Source organism: Giraffa tippelskirchi, chromosome 3, assembly GCF_054371585.1.
Source record: "Giraffa tippelskirchi isolate mGirTip1 chromosome 3, T2T-mGirTip1v1.2.pri, whole genome shotgun sequence".
Classification (NCBI taxonomy): Eukaryota; Metazoa; Chordata; class Mammalia; order Artiodactyla; family Giraffidae; genus Giraffa; species Giraffa tippelskirchi.
This window is the reverse complement of record NC_137277.1, coordinates 54,482,568-54,500,757: the sequence shown is the minus strand read 5'-3', so window position 1 is coordinate 54,500,757 and position 18,190 is coordinate 54,482,568. Positions and strand designations below refer to the sequence as shown.

The 18,190-nt window shown below is 50.6% G+C and overlaps 1 protein-coding gene across 15 annotated transcripts in view; it reads left to right on the top strand.

Annotated features, from left to right (window-relative positions):
• Positions 1–18,190, top strand: part of MSI2 (musashi RNA binding protein 2) — a 403,404-nt gene that overhangs the window by 233,816 nt on the left and 151,398 nt on the right. The gene's annotated exons all lie outside the window — the stretch shown is intronic.

Here is an 18,190-nt window from a genome sequence, read left to right as displayed (position 1 = left end):
CACCAGTAATAACATGAGAAGCAAACGTCTTCTGTGCGTTTCCATGTGTGTACATGCACTAGCTCATTTAATCTCGTTTCATCCCCCTGTTAAGAACATTCTGTTAAGTGAGGGTCAGAGTTAGGTAACTTGTTCTGTTGCCTGCCCAGGGTCACTCTGTGGTCCCTTGGCATCGGATGTGAAGTGGAGTCTCTGTGACCCTGGGGCCCAAGCCCTTGACCTCTCTGGGTCTAGAGGACCCGCTGGACTGAGGACCTCGTGGGGGCATTGCTGGGCCGAGCTGGACTCCTTTGCCGGACTCATCAAAAGCAAACACGCTTTTCTGCATTTACCCCACACACACTTAGCCAGCAGCTCTTGCTTTTCATCTGGATTGGCTTGAGGGGGGACACTTCGTGAGGACGGGCTCCTTCTCCACCTGCCTTGCTCCTGCCCGCTGGCCCAAGCCAGGCCTTCGTCCGCTCTCATGGAGGCAGGGTCATGGAGGCAGGGTCGTCTCGGCCCCTGGCGGGGGCCCAGCCTCCAGGCCACCCTGCTCTCAGCCCCCTTCAGCCTTAGTCCTAGCCTCCCTCTCTCTCAGGGTCTAAAGCAGATTCTGGTGTGCTCTGGAATATCCTCTGGAATGACTGCATGAACAGCGTGGGTCTGGTCCAGTTCCCTCCTCTCATGATTGCCAGGGTGAGCCTGAGTTGGCTTGTGGCAATGAGGTGGATCGGGAAAGGCTTGGAAATAATATTCCATGGACCCTTCAAGACGGCCTGCCCTAGATGTAAGCTTTAATATGTAGGATGGTAAACAACACGGTCTTACTGTATAGCACAGAGAACTATGCTTAATGTCCTGAGATAAACCATAATAGAAAGGAATATTTTAAAAAAGAATTGTGTGTGTGTGTAGGAAACCAAATCACTATGCTGTACAGCGTAAATTAACACAACATTGTAAATCAACTATACTTCAACTAATAAAAGGCCTGCCCTTGTGGCACAGCCATCCCATGTGGTGGGGTTTTCAGGGAATACGAGGCATCCAGGAGGAGGCAGCCTGGACTTGGAGGGTCTGAGGGCCTTTGGAAGGTCGACCCCAGGGGAGAGAGGGTGGGTGAGGTGGCCGAGAGGGAAAGGGCTGAGAAGCAGCAGGAGACATATATTGACTCTTCCGTGTCCACTAGGCATTGCACACTGGACACCTCCTTTCTCACAGGTTGGTGACAGGAGTCCTCTTTCCCTGTTTTAGGGGCAACATGGTACAGAGTTTAAGAGGGTGGGCCCTAAAGTCCACCGTGGGGTTTAAATCAAGGATCTGCCCTTTGTAAGCAGCGTGAAGTTGGCCAAACTGCTCCACCCTCTAGACCAGTTTCCTCACTTGTCAGTGGAGATGATAATAGTGGCTCCCTGAAATGGTGAATGTGACGATTGAGCCAGATCACCGTGTGCGTTGCCGAGCCTGGTGCTGGGTGTATGGTGACTGTAAAGAGAATTAACTTGTTATTATTGTCTTGTTGTTGTTGGCAACTGAGCAATGGGGACAGAGAATGAAGGAGCTGGTGGTGTCCTGTATTAAATCCCCAGTCATTATTCTGGTATCCAGAAAAGTCGGGCTCCAGGCTTGCGTCTTGCAGCACCTAACTGGTCAGAACGTCTGATGAGGCTGTGTATGTGTGTGTGTGTGTGTACACTGGCATGCCGTGTGGGGAGCCCGTCCCCCGCCCTTCCCCAGCTCTGACCTTCCAGCCCACCCTTGACCCTGATGTGTCCTGGGGGACAGCTGTGCAGCTCATGCTGGGGTCTGGGCTTGCCACACCCTGAGCTTCTGTTTATGACTAATTGCTTTGTTTGTTCTGTAGGAGACACTTAATTTTTTTTTTAGTGATTTACTCCTCTCTGTAATTAGGTGTAGTGATTAGAATCTTGTTCCTATTACAATGGAGTTTTCCTTTTAATTCGTGCACATTTGCTGGGCCTGTCTCCGTCTGTTCCATTGATTGTCTCCAATTGGCTTTTCCCAAGCTGTCATATAAATCACAGTTCAGGGGTGGCTTTGAGACTGATGTGAATCTAAGGAATGGAAGACAACTGGCTGGGAGTTTTGTTACATTCCAGCTACCAAATAGTGATACACCCTTGGGGAGGAAATCTCAATACTTCAGGACAGTGAGGAGTTGGCAAAGTACTTTAATACTGTTTCCCCAGTAATTCCTTTTTTGAAAAATTAAAGATATCATTACATGCAGACATAGATACATTTTGCTGGGAAGAATAAACACCAAAATATGAACAGTGATGACTTATAGTTTCTTGTTTTTGCTCATTGGCTGTTTCTCTACATATGTATAATGCACGTATTAAAAATAAATGTTTCACAAGCCCGCCTTTATAACTGTTTAGGCACATATGTTTGTTCTCTGGGCCAAGGTCACTCCACGCATCAGCGAGAGTCCAGGTCTCGCAAGTCCCAGCGCAGGTCCAGGTCTTGTCCCCAGAGCTGCCCTTCATCTGCCAGTTGGTCAAAAAGCCATGAACTCTTGTTCTGAGGTGAGGGGTAGAAAAGATGCAAGATGGGGTTTCTGTTCACGAGGTACTGCTTGTTTGGGAGAGAGGTTTCTCTCTTTCTCTTCCCTTGACCACGACTCTGACCTCTGCATTCCCCCGGGGTTTGTTTTGACCTTCATGACGCTGTAAAGGGAGCTGATGCCAGGTTGTTGCCTGCTGCTGCTTCCTGGGCATTTCCCTGCCTCCCCTCCCTGGTCTTCCGTCCAGCCTCCTTGCTGAAAGCTCCCAAGCCTGTCTCCTGCCATCATGGTCTCAGAGCATGGCTCCTGGGGCCAGTCCGCTGGCATCCTCATGGCGTCCTCGTGTTGTGGCCTTTCTTCCGTTGCCTCTCTGTGGGGTCTGGACAGAGGTGTGTCCCCATAAGCAAGAGGGCTGGAGAGGATTCAGGAAAGTGATCAGCCAGCGGCTGCACAAAGGGGCGCGTATCCGTGGGGGTCAGAGAGACCTGGGACTGGCGGGCAGGGTGCAGGCCAGCTGGACTGAGTGCTTGAACATCTCCCTTTGCACGGTCGGACACGAGGCTGGCCCAGAGTGGTCCTTTGGGGAAAGCAAGCCGGCTTCACTGAGCGGAACTGATGACAGGGGAGCAGGGGTGGTCAGTGATCACAGGGAGGAGCCATCGTGTGGTCCAGACTTCCAGTGAAAAGCCCTGAAGCTGTGAGGGATCTAGAGAAGGTGAGAAAGGGCGAGGCAAAGGTTGTCTCAAAGGACGGGAGGACAGAAGAGGGCAGGGTGGCTTCAGAGGGAGGGGTCAGTGAGGGCATGAAGCTTTCAGCCCATGGGAGATGGCAGCCCACCGGTGGAGATGGAGTTTGGGGGGAAGGCATGTCCGTATGCATTAGGGTTATTGGGTTTTGTGTACCAGAATATTTGCATGGCAGGACAACCAAAGGCAAGCGGAGAGGCTAGCACTCTGGGGACGGGCCTAGGACAGGACCCCAAAGAAGTGGCAAGTGTGGAAGCCACGTCCTCTCGCGGGGGAGAGCTCAGAGGAGGAGAGTGGGGAGCTGACGGTGCAGGGTGAGGACAGCCTGAAGGCTCATGGGGTGGGGGCAGGGGGCAAAGGGAGGAGTCAGGGAAGGTTACAGCAAGAGGCACAGAACTCAAGGTGCCTTGAGAGAGCCTGGAAGCAAGAGCGTGCAGGCGAGGGGTTATGGGGGAGGCGGAGCTCTGCTGTTTAATGAATAGGGGAGGGGGCGTCCACATTCGCTGGGCAGATGAACAGAGTTAACCCTCTTTCCCTGATACGTGCAGATACCCCTTGCTTTCCAAAAGGATGCCTCGCCAGAGTTCCATGTGTGCATGGCTTTGTAGCATGTGCGCTGCTTTGCCTGGGAGGGAAGGAAACTGAAGATGAAATTTAAGAATGAAATTGAAGGTGAAGAGTTGTGTTCATCCCTGTTGGGTATGGTTGGGGGGGTGTTGTACATTTATCCTAGAGTTAGCCTAGAAGTTGGGGTGGGAAGGCGACACAAGGGAAGCAGATCAGGAAACCGGATCCGTTTCTCTGAAATTCCCGTACCTGTGGGTTTCTTTCTCTGCAAGCAGAGAAACCATAATGAGTTTTTGCTTTGCAGGGAAGGCACAGTTTTATTCCATAGCCGAGACCTGCTTCGGTAAAGCAGCCTTCCTTTTACCCTCCCCTCCTCAGGCCTCTCCCCCTCTCTGCTGGGGCCCCTCCCCTCCTCCAGACTCTCTTTAAAATAGACTTTCATGCATGAGGAAGCATCATAATGTAATACTCGTCTTATCTTCACATGTACCCAGCAGGTGTTTACAAAACAGAACAGTGGGCAAGCCTCAGATAGCACTAGGAAAAGTTCGATGTTTTCTTTTGAGACATCCCCACCTGGGTCTGTCCTGGGTGAGACCCTGGTGGGGCGGGTCGCCACGTCCTGAGTCCCCGTTCCCACCTTGGAAAGGTGTTTTGTCTCCCTGGTGTTGGGCAGCAGGCGGTGACGGGTGGGGAAAACATGTGCAGTATTATGGCTCATTTGGTAGATGAGAGGAGTCTGTAATTTTCCGTGGTGTATCCGTACGCAGAGAGATGTGATGAAGATGGCTGGTGGCCTCCTTCATTTTCCAGATGTGTCCAGAGCAGCTCAGCGCCGCTTCTGTCATTGCCCGAGGGCTCTCCCTGCGGTTCCACAGATCCACGATCCCTGAGGGGTGTGGGATCATCTTGCCCTCCCCAGGGAGCAGCTCTTTTGCACCAGGAGCCTGGAGTAGGGAGAGGGGAGAAGGATGCCCGCAGGAGGAGCCTCATGGTCTGAGGGCTTTCTTGAGCTGTTTGAACATCTGGACGTGTGCAGTCTGTTGGATACCAGTTGAGCAGAGCTGGAGTGTGGTTGTCAAGCCTGTTGAGGGGAAACTATCCCACGCCTTCCTCTGTGGACAGGTTACAGGGCACAGGGTTTTGCCTGGGCAGTGGGGCGGGAAGGCAGATGTCTCACAGCTCAAAATGCATGGAAAGGGTATGTGCTGGGGGCCAGGTGGGGCTCTAGAGTAATTTTCAAGCAAGTGTGGTCCATCCCAGACTTCCCTCCTGGTGCTTGAGAAAGACATTCTCACAGCCAGTGTTGCTGTGCACTGAGATGGTGAATGTTTTCTTGCAGTTGAATGCGTAATTCATTTGGTATCGGGCTATGAAAAACCCTTTCTGATTTTTCTTCCTTTTATTTCACCCCCAGGATTCTTCTATGATGAATGGGCCTCTCCCAGTCTCTCTCTGTCACCCATCTGTCTCTTTCTCTCTGTGTGTCCCTCTGCCAGTTTCTGTCTCACTCTGGCTACATTTCTCCCCACCCCCTCTCCTCCTACAATGGCTCAGAAGCATTAAGACCAGTGCTTTTTCCACAAATGCAGTGTGTCCTCTTCAAAGTGGGAGTCTGTGTACTTATTCCAAAGATCTCGCCTTTGCTCTGAACACTTTCAAAGCTTTCACTGTGAACTCATATTCAGACTCTGTGGCATTTTCTTCTGAATATCCTCACTGGTGATAAATCTTTGGCCTTTGAAAGTGGATGTGATTTTTGGAAACCATCACCAGCCTCAGCTCCAAATAACTTGTGGCCAAGATTGATTATGCTGTTTTTGGACCAGAACACAGCAGGACTATAAAATAATAAGACTAGTTGTCTTGCATGAGTTGGGAAATGCCTGGAAGGGAATTCCTACCCCACCCCCCAAATCTCAAAAATATATTTGAAGTCTTAGTGAATAAAGCGAGACTTTTCATGGTAAGTTCTTTGAAGGGGACAGTGACCATTTTGGTGTCCACTCTGGTGTGTTTGTTGATCAGGCAACAAGATGGAGGTTGTATTTTATTTCATCTTTGCTGTGTGTTAAGCATCGGACCAAGCCCGCTGATGCAGGATCCAGGGTCAGGGTTGTTTATGAGTTAGTGAAGATCTGGAGTGGGGTACACAATCAGCAGAAAATTTGGAACTCCTGCTGCAGGTTAGCAGGGGCTGTGTTTGGAGGCCCCAGGGGCTAGCACAGAAGAAAAACCACCCCGCGTGCATTGTCCCTTCGCCCTCCCCTGTGGGCAGCTCAGGGAGGCCAGCCCGATGGGCTGGGCACGCAGTTCTGCATGGACCGGGCTCAGTGACACCTGGACCACATGCGGTGGCCTCCCCGCTCCGTCCCCTGCTGCCCGTGCCCTCATAGACCTGTCAGCCTTCTGGCCCTGTGGTGTGTAGAAACTCAGCGATCTACACTGACAGCACATTCTTCCTCATTCTGCTCCCAAGAAAATCAATCTATTTGCTACATGAATGACTAATAAAGTGACGACTCAAATGACAGGAGCCCTAAATCTCCTTTTGAAATGATGAACGCACCGTTCATCTGACGGCTAATGTTTGGGGTCCTCAGTGGGTCTTGAAAGGTTCAATGCCAGCTGCGAAGAAATCCAGGAGTGTTTCCTTCAGGGGGAGGAAAAAAAAAGCCACACCACAGGACATGAGTCCTCTTTTTTAGAAGACCTTGCTCCAAGCTTGTATTTTGTCCCAGAAAGCAATGTTTTAATTTTAAGTGGGATCAGAGGTGTGGGATTTGACATGACACAGAGACTAAGAATGCCGCTTACACAGATATGCTGATGAGCCCAGCAGGCCTGGGAGCGGGGAATAGGGGCCAGGAGATGGGGGGGGCACCTGCTGATGGCAGCAAGTGTCCTGGAGGAGGAGGCCTTCAGCACTGAATTCTCAGCACAGCGGCGTCTTCAATGGGATATGGTGCCTGGGGTCCAGGTGAGAGGACGCGTGGGTCTGGTTGCTATCGGTCATTGCAGAAATTAACCGGGCTTCCCTGTAGCCCAGCCTCTGACTTCCCAGTCTGAGGGATGGGGCACATCGCTTACTTCTCGAGGGGGGCTGAGGACTAAGGAGCTGACATTTGAAGACAGCCGGGGAGATGAATTGGAAGCGCTCGGTATTACCATTTCAGGTGGAATTCTGCAAGCAGCCTCGCTGAAGCGTTCTGATAAATAACTGAATCGGGCTGGCAAGGGGGAAATTTTAGCCATCTGGAGAGTGTTTCTCTCAAAGATTTCCCTCTCCAGCGGAAAGGAGGAGCAAGGCGGAGGCTTCTGCAGGAGCGTGTGTCCTTCCTCCAGAGGCAGGGGTGCGGCTCACAGACGTGGATGTGATGCAGGGAAGCCCAGTGCTCTTGGGGTGCCCTGCTTCCTTCCGCTCCTTCAGCTCCAGACCCGGGGCATTTCCAACCAAACGAAGTCCCGCCGGGATTAACTCGGTTGTTGTCCCCCCACCCTCCTTGGCGATGCCAACGCTTTCCCAAGGTCTTCTCTGGTTTTCCTAAACTTTCCCATCCGTCAGGACCTGGCTTCATTCCATCTGCTGCTGGGAAGTGGTACTTGAAGATTTGGCCAAATGGTGATGTCTACAACCCTTCCATTCCTGCCCTTCTTTTTCCCGTGATAAACCACTGTTTTTGTCTTTTGGTTTTACAAGCCTGTTTCAGTTTACCTGCCCACTTGGAGAATGGGAGGCAGGTGTGGGGCCTTGGTGACCCGTGCTGGGCTTGCCATGTATTGGCTGATTGTCCACTGATTATTCTTTTTACTGAAGTATGCTTGATTCAAGCTTCCCAGGTGGCACTAGTGGTAAAGAACCCACCTGCAATGCAGGAGACATAGTGAGACGTGGGTTTGATCCCTGGGTTGGGAAGATCCCCTGGAAGAGGTCTGGCAGTCTGCTCCAGTATTCTTGCTTGCAGAATCCAATTGACAGAGGAACCTGGTGGGCTACAGTCCATTGGGCCGCAAAGAGTCAGACATGACTGAGTGACTAAGCATGCATGCATGGTTGATGTACAGTATTGTAATTTCTGCTGTACAGCAAAGTGATTCAGTTATATTTATATACATTGTATTTATATTCTTTTCCATGATGGCTTATCACAGGATATTGACTATATTGGGTGGGCCAAAAAGTTCATTGGAGTTTTTCTGTAAGATATAGAAAAACCCAAACGAACTTTTTGGCCAACCAGTAGTTTCCTGTCTAGGCAGTAGGACCTTTCTGGTTGTCCATTTTATATATAGTAATTTGCATCTGCTAATCCCAGACTCCCAGTCCATCTTCCTCTGTCCCCCTCCACCTCGCCTCAGCAACCCCAAGTCTGTTTTCTATGTCTGTGAGTCTGTTTCTGTTTCATAGATAGGTTCATTTGTGTCATATTTTAGATGCCACATGTAAGTGATATTGGGCTTCCCTGGTGGTGTAGCTGGTAAAGAATCCGCCTGCAATGTGGGAGACCTGGGTTCGATCCCTGGATTGGGAAGATCTCCTGGAGAAGGGAAAGGCTATCCACTCCAGTATTCTGGCCTGGAGAATCCCATGGACTGTATAGCCCACGGGGTTGCAAAGGGTTGGACACAAGTGGGCGACTTTCACATAAGTGATATCATACAGTATCTGTCTCTTTCTGGATTGTCCATTGATTATTAAATTGGGCTGTCTCACTGCTGCTCTGTCCCTGGTGGCAACTCTCTCTTCTCCTTCCTCTGTCTCAGTCGGTGGAACTTGCAGCCTCTTGGGTGATAGGGTTTCCTCTTGGCTTCTTCAGGAGCTGGTGTGGATGGTCCTGGGTGTGAGGATGCCCGGGCCTCTGGGGCCCTCCTGATGAGATGGCGTGGCAGGAAGGTGGTGTTGGGAATGTTGACTCCATCCCCACAAGGCCCTCTCAGTTTTTACTACCCTGAATAGGAAGATGCTAATAAGCCCTGGCTCCACTGGTGTGAGGTCCTAAATAATAACTGAGCTCTCCACCTGATTCTCAGTTTTAACAATCACACAAGCTCTGAAGCTGCTTGAGCTGGCTGGGGCAGGTACATGCATCTGTAAATAACTTGCAAAAAATAGGTTTATGGCACATTGCATTTTTCTCTGGCATTAACCCTCAGCACATGAACTGGGATGAGAAGCAGGCAGTTTAAATCCCCGGGTCAGCTCTCACCTGCTTCTGCCTCTCTCCAGTCTCACTCCCCTGCAAATGCAGTGGAGACGTACTTGCCATTCGTCCAGCAAACAGGATGATCTGGAAGGTGGAGAAGACACAGCCCTGCTCTCAGGGAACGTCCCCTCCAGTGGGAACACACCCTGGTCATGCAGACCTGAGAGTGCTGGTCCATGGAGCAAGGCATGCAAGTGAACAAACAGAACCGGAAGTGAATAGAATGCAGAATGGAGATGCGATCCACTCACTCAACTATGTTGTTACTATCCCCTGTCCCATTCCCTGCCCCCTCAGAGACAGGAGAAGGGCTCGTTGAGCAGGAATAGCCCTCTCTCCTTCCTCTGTGTGCCCTGGGATGGGGCTCTTTGGTGTTCCCAGCCATGGGGCTCTAGCCCTTGTCAACTCAGAACGGTGTCATTTCTCCACGAGGGATACTCCTTGGATCTGGGGTGCCTTGAGGAGGCAGGTTCCTTTCTGCCTTGTTCTTACGTCAGGGAGACGCCATTTCCTGGAGTCGATGCAGTCTTCTAAACCCCAGCTATGCCTCTGACCTTCCCTGTGACCGTGGGCAGCAGAGGGTTAAGCTCCTGACCCCTTAGCCAGCACTGGGATCTCCTCGCAGTCCGTTGAGAGAGGTTGGTTTCAGCCAAGCCTGAGGGGCCTCTTGATGTACTCTGCTCCTGCCTGTTCCTTCCAGGACAGCCCAGATGGAGGCCCCTCCCCTCCACGGCTCACCTGGCCCAGGTCCTCACCCGTCTCCCTGCCCTGCTCCTTTGACTTAGATGCCTCCCCAGATCAGCTGCTCCAGCACCATGCCCATCAGGCTTCTTTACCTCTAATGTGGTCCTGCCATTTCCATCACAAACCGTCTGTCTCCTCTGGCCAAGTGAGTGAGTTCTCCCTTGAGTTTTCAGAACCTTGGAGGGCAGGAATGAATGATTAAAGACTACAGAATGTCTGTGCATGCCCTGCAGGAGCTGCGCCTGCCTTAGAGCTCTCCTCACACGTCCAGGCATTGTCGCAGCCCACGGACCCTCAGGAGTCAAGTCTTCCTCATTTTAGAATCATTGTGCCTTTTATGATACACACATATGTAAATATGTGTTGACTGAATGAATTTGAAAAATGAATGAATGATTTCTTACAGTAGTGTTGCTGCCTCTAACAGACTCATTTCTTCCTAAGTGGGGGGCTGCCCGCTTGCGAGGGCTGTAACTAGCCTAGGATGGAAGCCTGAGGCCTCAGGTTGGCTTGTCACCCGGTGGCTCGTCTCCAGGGGCAGGATGTCACCGAGCGGTCAGGACTTGCCTTGGGCTTCAGACTTGGGTCCAGAGGGTGAGGGACCTTCAGCGAGTTCATTTCTTCCCACAGAACTTGGAAGCAGAAGAGCGTTGCCTGGTGAAGGGTTGGTGGCCGGTGGCAGAAGCCGTCTCATGCCAGCTTGCCTGTCTGTCTGTCTTGGCTGGTTTTCCATCTTCCTGAACCCTCGTGGCGGGGCCCCATGTGTGGCAGGGAGGGCTGGGCGGACGTTTGAGAAAGCGACCAGCCCAGGCAGTCGTTTCATCCTTGGTCCTGCTTGCTCAAGTAAAGCCAGTCTCTCTGATCGTTTTAATTTCACTTGGCATCGACAGCAGGGAAAGAGGAAAGGCCTCTGGGACAATGAGCAACGTTAGACGTCTCTCCTGACCAACTCTCTGAGGCGGCCATGACGATGGTGGCCATGACTATGGGTGGCAGCTCGTTAGTGCTCCTTGTGTGTCAGGATGCTGCCCAGGAGTTAACTTGTCTTAATGCTCGTAGCAGCATGGTGAGGTGGGTACCAACTCAGAGGCACAGCAAAGTCCAGTCACCTGCCCAAGGCCACCAGCCGGTGAGTGGCAGGACTGGAGTCGGAGGTGTCTACTCCAAAGCTTCTGGGTTATCCCACTAGTCCCTGCTGTCGAGCTGGGGCCCAGACCCATGTGCCCCGATAAGCACTGCTTGTGGACACATACATTATTATAAATCTAGGTTCTGATGATGTCTACAAGCCAATGGGATTTGGCAAAAGAAAGTACTGCATGTCCCTTCTCACATTTACATTTAATTTCAAATTGGTGGTGGGTGTGTGTGTCGGCGGAGGCGGGGTGGGGGGTGTCCCTTTACTCTAGTATCTCAGAGGAGCCCGATGCTCTGGGCTCTCAGAGCCCGTGCGCAGGTCCTTGTGATCCACCTGTGACAGTCAGGGGCAGGAGCCTAAGTGCCGTTTGGCCCCTGAGACCTTCGGAGGCATTTCTTTCATTCTCTCCGAAATCCCCAGCCCTGGAGCTGAAGAATCCCCAGGTCTGAGCAGTCTAGGAGCAATTTAATTAAAAACAAAAAGAAATGTAAATGAATTAGCCAACAATCTTCATGGGGCATTCGTCATTGGCAGGGGAGGCCCGGGAGAGGAGGAGATTAGGGCTGCCTTTTATTTATTGAGTTCCCTGGTAATGGAACCCTTAGGCTCGATGGGGTGAGGCTTTCTCACAGTCTGGCATGTGGCAAGCGTTTGTCTCTGTTAATTTATATGGGGAAGGGTAGTGAATCCAGCAACGTGCTGCTGGCTTCTGTGCTGTTTCACAGGGGTATTTAAAGTAACAGCACCTGACAGTTTACCAGCAGCTAAGAGGTTTTTCTGCTTCAGAAAGCAAAATATTGTATGAGTTGTGCAACATGTATAAATGATTTGAAGAATTAGGGAGCAGCAAATAGTACAGTTTTCAGCCAAGAGCTGAAGGCTTCATCAAATCATAGAGTTTGTGAGTGGAGGGCAGGCAGGGGTGGGCACTGGGGTTCCACGCAGGTGCATGGTGTGGCCTGTCATTTGTCTTTAATTTCCTTTTACCCTGGTCCCAGTTCGAATATGTTAGATGGTGGTGCATTGTTTCGTTTGCCTGCTTTGTAATTCCTCTTTACCTCAAACAGATGAAAACCATGGCACTAAAGCAAATTGACAGCTCTTGAAATGAGAAAGATCTTTATCCTTCAGAGTGTTGATGTAGAAATATATGAAAGGAAAACATGCTTGTTGGGTCTTGAAGCAGCTTGAATTGGTACTTTTTTTTTTTAAGGATAGATGAGGGTTTTCCCTCTCCTTTCTGTTTCCCCCTTCAGGGAGTTGTTTGGCTAGGGGATTAAGTAGGAGGTTGGTTATTCTGTCAATATTCATTTGCAGAGATCAGCATCATGGTCAGATCTTGACTCAGAGATCAGGCCAGAGGTGTCCAACCTCCCGGTCAAGAGAAAGGCATGTGGTCTTCAGATTGACTTCATTAAATAAATACCTGTCGGGTATCGTGGTTTCCCCACCCTACATGATGTGAGGACCAACTGAAACATCAAGTGTGCTTGCTTCTGGAGAATACCCGATTGGGGCTGCCCCAGGCCACCCCATGCTGCCCAAAGCCCCAGTTCACAGTTATGACGAGTATTGGGAGATACATTTCCACATCTCAGAAGTAGTAATAAATACAGTTTGGTGTATGAAATATCTCCAAAGATTTAAGATCTGTTTCAGAACCTAAATGAAAGAGACCTTGATAGCCTAAAAGAGAAAAAATGGAAAGCTTAAAAGAGGAAGAATGGGAACCACCGGGTTCGAGGTTCTTTTCTAGTTGAATTGTTTTCTCTTTATCCTGCAAAAATCCTTCTGAAACTCAATCAGCAAGCACTTACTGTGCAGTCATTTTTGTATTAGTCACTGTAGCAGGTGCTGTGGGTTTGCTGAGCTGTATGGGGAAGTTTCCTGAGGGCCAGGGTAGAAGATGAGACGGGGCAATCAGGACTCATGTGACACAGTGCTAGTTCAGTGTAGTATGTGCCGGTGCCACATAGGAGACACGAGTAGGGGCTAGCTCTTCCTGTTATCTGTGTACCTTATTTGTGTCCACGCTCTCCAAATCAAGAGAAATTAGGGCCTAATTATTTGCATTATAAACTGATCTGCCATTGAGTTTCTTGATATAATGAGCCCCCTTGTGGTTTTTAAAAATTACTATTTTAAATGTTTATTTTTCAAAAGTGTAGGACTCACAAAAAGTTGTAAATATAGTACAAAGAGCTCTTGTGTACCCTTCACCCAGCTTCCCATGATAATAATATTGTCCATAACTATACCACATTGTTAAAACCAGGAAATGGATGCTGGTACATCATCGGTTTTAACAGGTGCACGTGTGTGTGTGTGTGTGTGTGCGCGCGCGCGCTGTTCTTTGAAACTTTGTCACATGTATAGATTTAAGTGATGATGATCACAGTAGAGATGCACAAGTGTTCCATCACCGCAGTGAAATTCCTCATGTAATGGTTCGTCCATTTCCCCACCCCTAACCCCTGACAGACTCATCTGTTCTCCATCACTATAATTTTATCATTTCAAGAATGTTGCAGAGATGGGATCATATGGTGTGGTGGAACAAGCCTTTGAGACGGACTTTTTTCAGTCAGTGTAATTTCCTCGATATCCATCCACGTTAAGTACCAGTGGTTTGTTTCTCTTTATTGTGAGGAATATTCTACTGCAGCATGTACTCTGGCTGGCTCTGCCATTCCACCTGGTCTCTAAAAAATGGTTTATTTGCATCCAGCTCCTTGCAGCACAGCACGGAAAGCATGGTGCCCTTATGACGGTGACCCTCGCTCATCCACCCTGAGTTCACTGAATTGGCATTTGCGGTTATGGACACGAAGCCTCTTCCTCCGTTTGTTATCCAGCCCTCAGATCCTTGTTGAGATGCTGTGCGTGCTGAGTACTGGCCGTCGCAAGGATCATCATTTACCACCAACCTGAGTACTTCCCTGTGTGTTATGTTTCTTTCTGCTTCTCGGGGCTGGGGTGATCATCAGCCCCTTTCACACAGGGAGACTGAGCCTCCAGAAGTCCTGCCTGGGACAGTCAGAGGTGGACGTGGTGGATTCGGATTTGAACCCAGGACTCCTGATGCCCACCAGGCTTTTTGGACCCCCACTCTCAGTTTGCCCAGCATCGCTGAGAGCCACTTTGTTCCTCTGCAGAATGACTATGCTGGACCCTTCCAGCTCAGATATTTATGATCCTCTCTGAGCAAGAAGTAACCTTGCTGAGTGAACAAGTCCTTTCGCCTTTGTTGCTGCATATGAACTTTGTTCTCAGTAGCGTTCTGTTAGCCATTATTTGAAGACGCTTTGGGAATTTAAAAGTGGCAGTGTCGAATTCCTTTAAAAATTGTCTGTAGTTCAGACCTTCCTCCTTATGCTGAGCTTTGATGGGGTCTTTGGCCCAGGACCCTGGGGGCGACTTCAGGGACCAGGGTGCCCAGATTTCTCTCGTGTGGCCCAGTGGGGAAGAGCTTCTGGAGACGCCGTTGAGCCCCATTAGGGAGCTCTGGGCTGGGTGCTGCTTGGTGCCCTGATTCAGGTGCCTGACGCTGTGCGGTTGGCAGGATTCTTCCGCATGCCACAGCTGGGCTTCAGGTCAGAGGGAGCTGCTGTGTCAGGCCTCTAAGCGCTGCTGCTCCTGAATTCGACCGGGGGGTCGATCGGACAGAGATGCTCCGAGTCTTTGAAGCTCTAGAAAGGGTTCAGAGGAGCCTGGAGAACGGGTGGCTGCACCAGGTGTGGAGGGGAACAGGGACCCCCGGTCACTTCTGATTCCTGGGACTGATTCTGAGACCAGTGGAACCTCTGTCTTCGGCTTCAGTCTTTCACTGTAAGCCCTGCTGAATCCCTCAGAATCACAGGCTGGTGGAGAGTGAAGGGGAGACCGTTTCTGTGACCTCTGGCAGGTCATCACCCCCTCCTCAGGTGCAGTCAGGGGGAAGGGAGGTCTTTGGAATCTGATACACCCATCTACGGGCTTCCTGTGTGGCTCAGATGCTAAAGAATCTGCCTGCAATGCAGGAATCCCAGGTTTGATCCCTAGGTTGGAAAGATCCCCTGGAGAAAGGAATGGCAACCCACCCCAGTATTCTTGTCTGAAGAATCCCATGGACAGAGGAGCCTGGCAGGCTCCAGTCCATGAGGGTTGCAAAGAGTCGGACACAACTGAGCAACTAACACTTTCCCTTTCAGACTCATCTACTGCCATGCCAATGGTAGCGTGACATGTGGTGTCAGAAAGCCCAGAGGTGATTTTAAACCCCAGTTCTCTTCATCCGTGCATCGCAGCCAACTCTTTGTGTCGGCCAGACAGGATAGCCTTGATAGACACTAGTTCGTGAATAAACATGTCACCTTGGCAAAACTCTCCCTCTCCTTGATTCTCCATCCTCACCAGCCAGTCTGTTCAAGGGGGCAGGACAGAATGTGCCCTGAAGGCCTGTCGCAGAGGCACCTGGGCATTTCCGGGGTGCAGGCCAGCCTTCCATCCCATCATCAAGCCACACCCTGTCCTTCAGGTTGAAAGAAGATGCCGAGAGCCCAAGGGACTGAAAATCAGGTTTGGAACCTAGACTCTCCAAGCCTGTCCAAGTCCGTTTGCCCCTCTTCCCTCCCCAAGCCTGTGACTGCAGCCACGCTTGTCACCATTCGAGATTGCATTGGCCACAGGAGATGCGGGTGATTTTTCCATTTGGTCCTGATGTTTATTTCATGCCCATCAATATCAGCCCGTATTAGGACAGATGAGGTGGTTATTTACAGGCTGCGCATTTTCACACTTGGTAATTATAAACCCTTCCCCTGTTCGGTCAGAGTTGTGGAGATCTATTTTGGCAATTAGCAGTTTAGTATTTGTTTAATGGGAATGCAAGAGAGTGTTACAGCACATCAGTGCTCCACTAATGACTCGCCTGTCTCCTCCGGAGCTGGCAGGTTTCGGCCTTTTTCACGGTAGGTGCGGCCTGATGGGGAGAGGCTGGGCTTGGGGGAGAGGAGCCTGAGGCAGCCTGCTGCCCGCCCCTCCCCACCCCCGCCCGCAGTGCACACCCGCCCGCCTGCATGCACACACACATTCACAGCCAGCGCTGCACACGGGCCGTGGATTTCCAGCACTCAGCCACCGCCACGCGAAGGCGCCTCGCTCAAAAGGCCGTTAGGCCAGATGCCGTTTTCGCGTGACAGCTGTCAAGCCTGCAGAACCAACTGCTTCTCCTCTGGCAGCTCACGTCCTGGTCCCTCTCCCACCACCCCCTTCCTTCACAACTGCCTGTCTCACCCTGGCTGGGGTGTCCCCCGAGAGAGCCTCCAGCCCTGCCCTCTGCGATGTTGCTGGGCCTGAGCCCCCACTTCCACCAGAGGCTGTCCAGGCAGGCGCTCGCGTGCCTTGCTCGGATTTGAAAGGGTGCCTCCTGGGACTGCGCCCCTGGGGACATGCTAGTTTCTTTAGCAGCTGTCCCTGAACGTGACCTGTTTGCAGCGAGGAGTTGCACATGGGTCGCATGGGATTGGGCGCATTGCTCCAATGAACGGTATAGGGGGTGTGTACGTGTGCACACGCTTGTGTGTAGGTGCACATACCAGGGGATTGCCAGGGATGGGGCGGTGACTTGCAATAAATCTGTTGGATTGAGCGTGTCCTAGGCATAGTCACTCACCACCCACCACCTGATTACCTCCTCAGAGCTCCAGGAAGTGGGACTCACTCAGCATTCTCGGGGCTGGTGCCCAGCGGGCACTCTGGCAGCCTGAGGCCTGAGTTCTGAGACCCCTCTGCTCGTTCCAGCCTTGCCATCAGCCTGCTCTGTGACCACAGAGCGGACAAGTGGGCTTAGGGGTTCTCAAGTTCACCCATCTAGAAGCAAGAGATCCCTCAGCCTCCTCCTCCATTTGCTCCTCCCTCTAACCCTTCTTTCTTCTTCTGAGCCTGCCAGAGGCAATATACAGCTGTCTCCTTGGTTACCTCATCACCTCTCTCAACTTTTTTGGTAGAGTTTTAAGGCAGTGTTTGTTGGTTCACTCAGGAGACAACGGAGCTACACTGGGCCCTGGGGATTCAAAAATAGAACACAGTTAAGGGACCCAGATATATTTGTTTTCTATCTCCGTATGACATATTACCGGAGAAGGCAATGGCACCCCACTCCAGTACTCTTGCTTGGAAAATCCCATGGACGGAGGAGCCTGGTTGGCTACGGTCCATGGGGTCGCTAAGAGTCGGACACGACTGAGCGACTTCACTTTCACTTTTCCCTTTCATGCACTGGAGAAGGAAATGGCAACCCACTCCAGTATTCTTGCCTGGAGAATCCCAGGGATGGCGGAGCCTGGTGGGCTGCCATCTGTGGGGTCGCACAGAGTCGGACACGACTGAAGCGACTTAGCAGTAGCAGTAGCAGCAGCAAGGGAGACCAGGAGAAAGATGTGGGGATGCATTCGAGTTTAAATCCTGGCTCCATCATTTGCTGCATGCGTGATCCTAGGCAAGTCACTTAATCCCAATGAGCCACCATTTCCTTACCTATATAATGGGTGTGATAATATCTATCTCAGAGCTATTGTGATAATTAAATGAGCTTTGCAAATTGCCTATTAAGCTCCAGTAAATGGTAGCTATTACAGTCGTCATTATTTCAGGGGGAAAACATTTCATAGCCTAGACTCTGATATTTATGTGTGGAATCAGAATCCCTGAGCAAGACGTTCTGCCTGCCTTTATGTAGGTGAACTGTCTGCATCGCCAGGAGACCCCCACATCCTTTAATTCCTATGGCAAGTGTCCATTTTAGGAATTCACAACTGCTCTCTGATGAACAAGGGGGTTTGTTCTGTTTTTGTTAAAGTTAAATGGGAAAACGAATTATTCATTTAAAATTAATTAAAAAATAATTAAAAGTAGAAAAAAATAGGGCCAGTAAAAGTCTTACTAATGGGGAAAGAACATTCTGGTCATAGTAAGACTTAGGAGCCTTCCATGAAGAGTTTAGGAAATGTCCTTAATGCCACTGAGTTGTTTATCAAAAAAGTGGCAAATGCAATTCTATTTTACTACCAAAGGAAGAATTGGGGAGAAACTAAGCAGGTTGTTTGTCTTGTTGCTTATTTAAGGCATGGGCTTGAGTCAACATAGAGAAACCTTCAGGTGGATGCAAACTAGAATTTTCTGAGTCTCGAAATGAAGGAAGTGCCTAGCCCACTCAGCACCTCGCTCGCTGCAGCCTTCCAGCAGTCAGTAGACCGAGACGAGGGGTTGGGGGCCCGGGGGCTTGGGTGCCTGCAGTCCT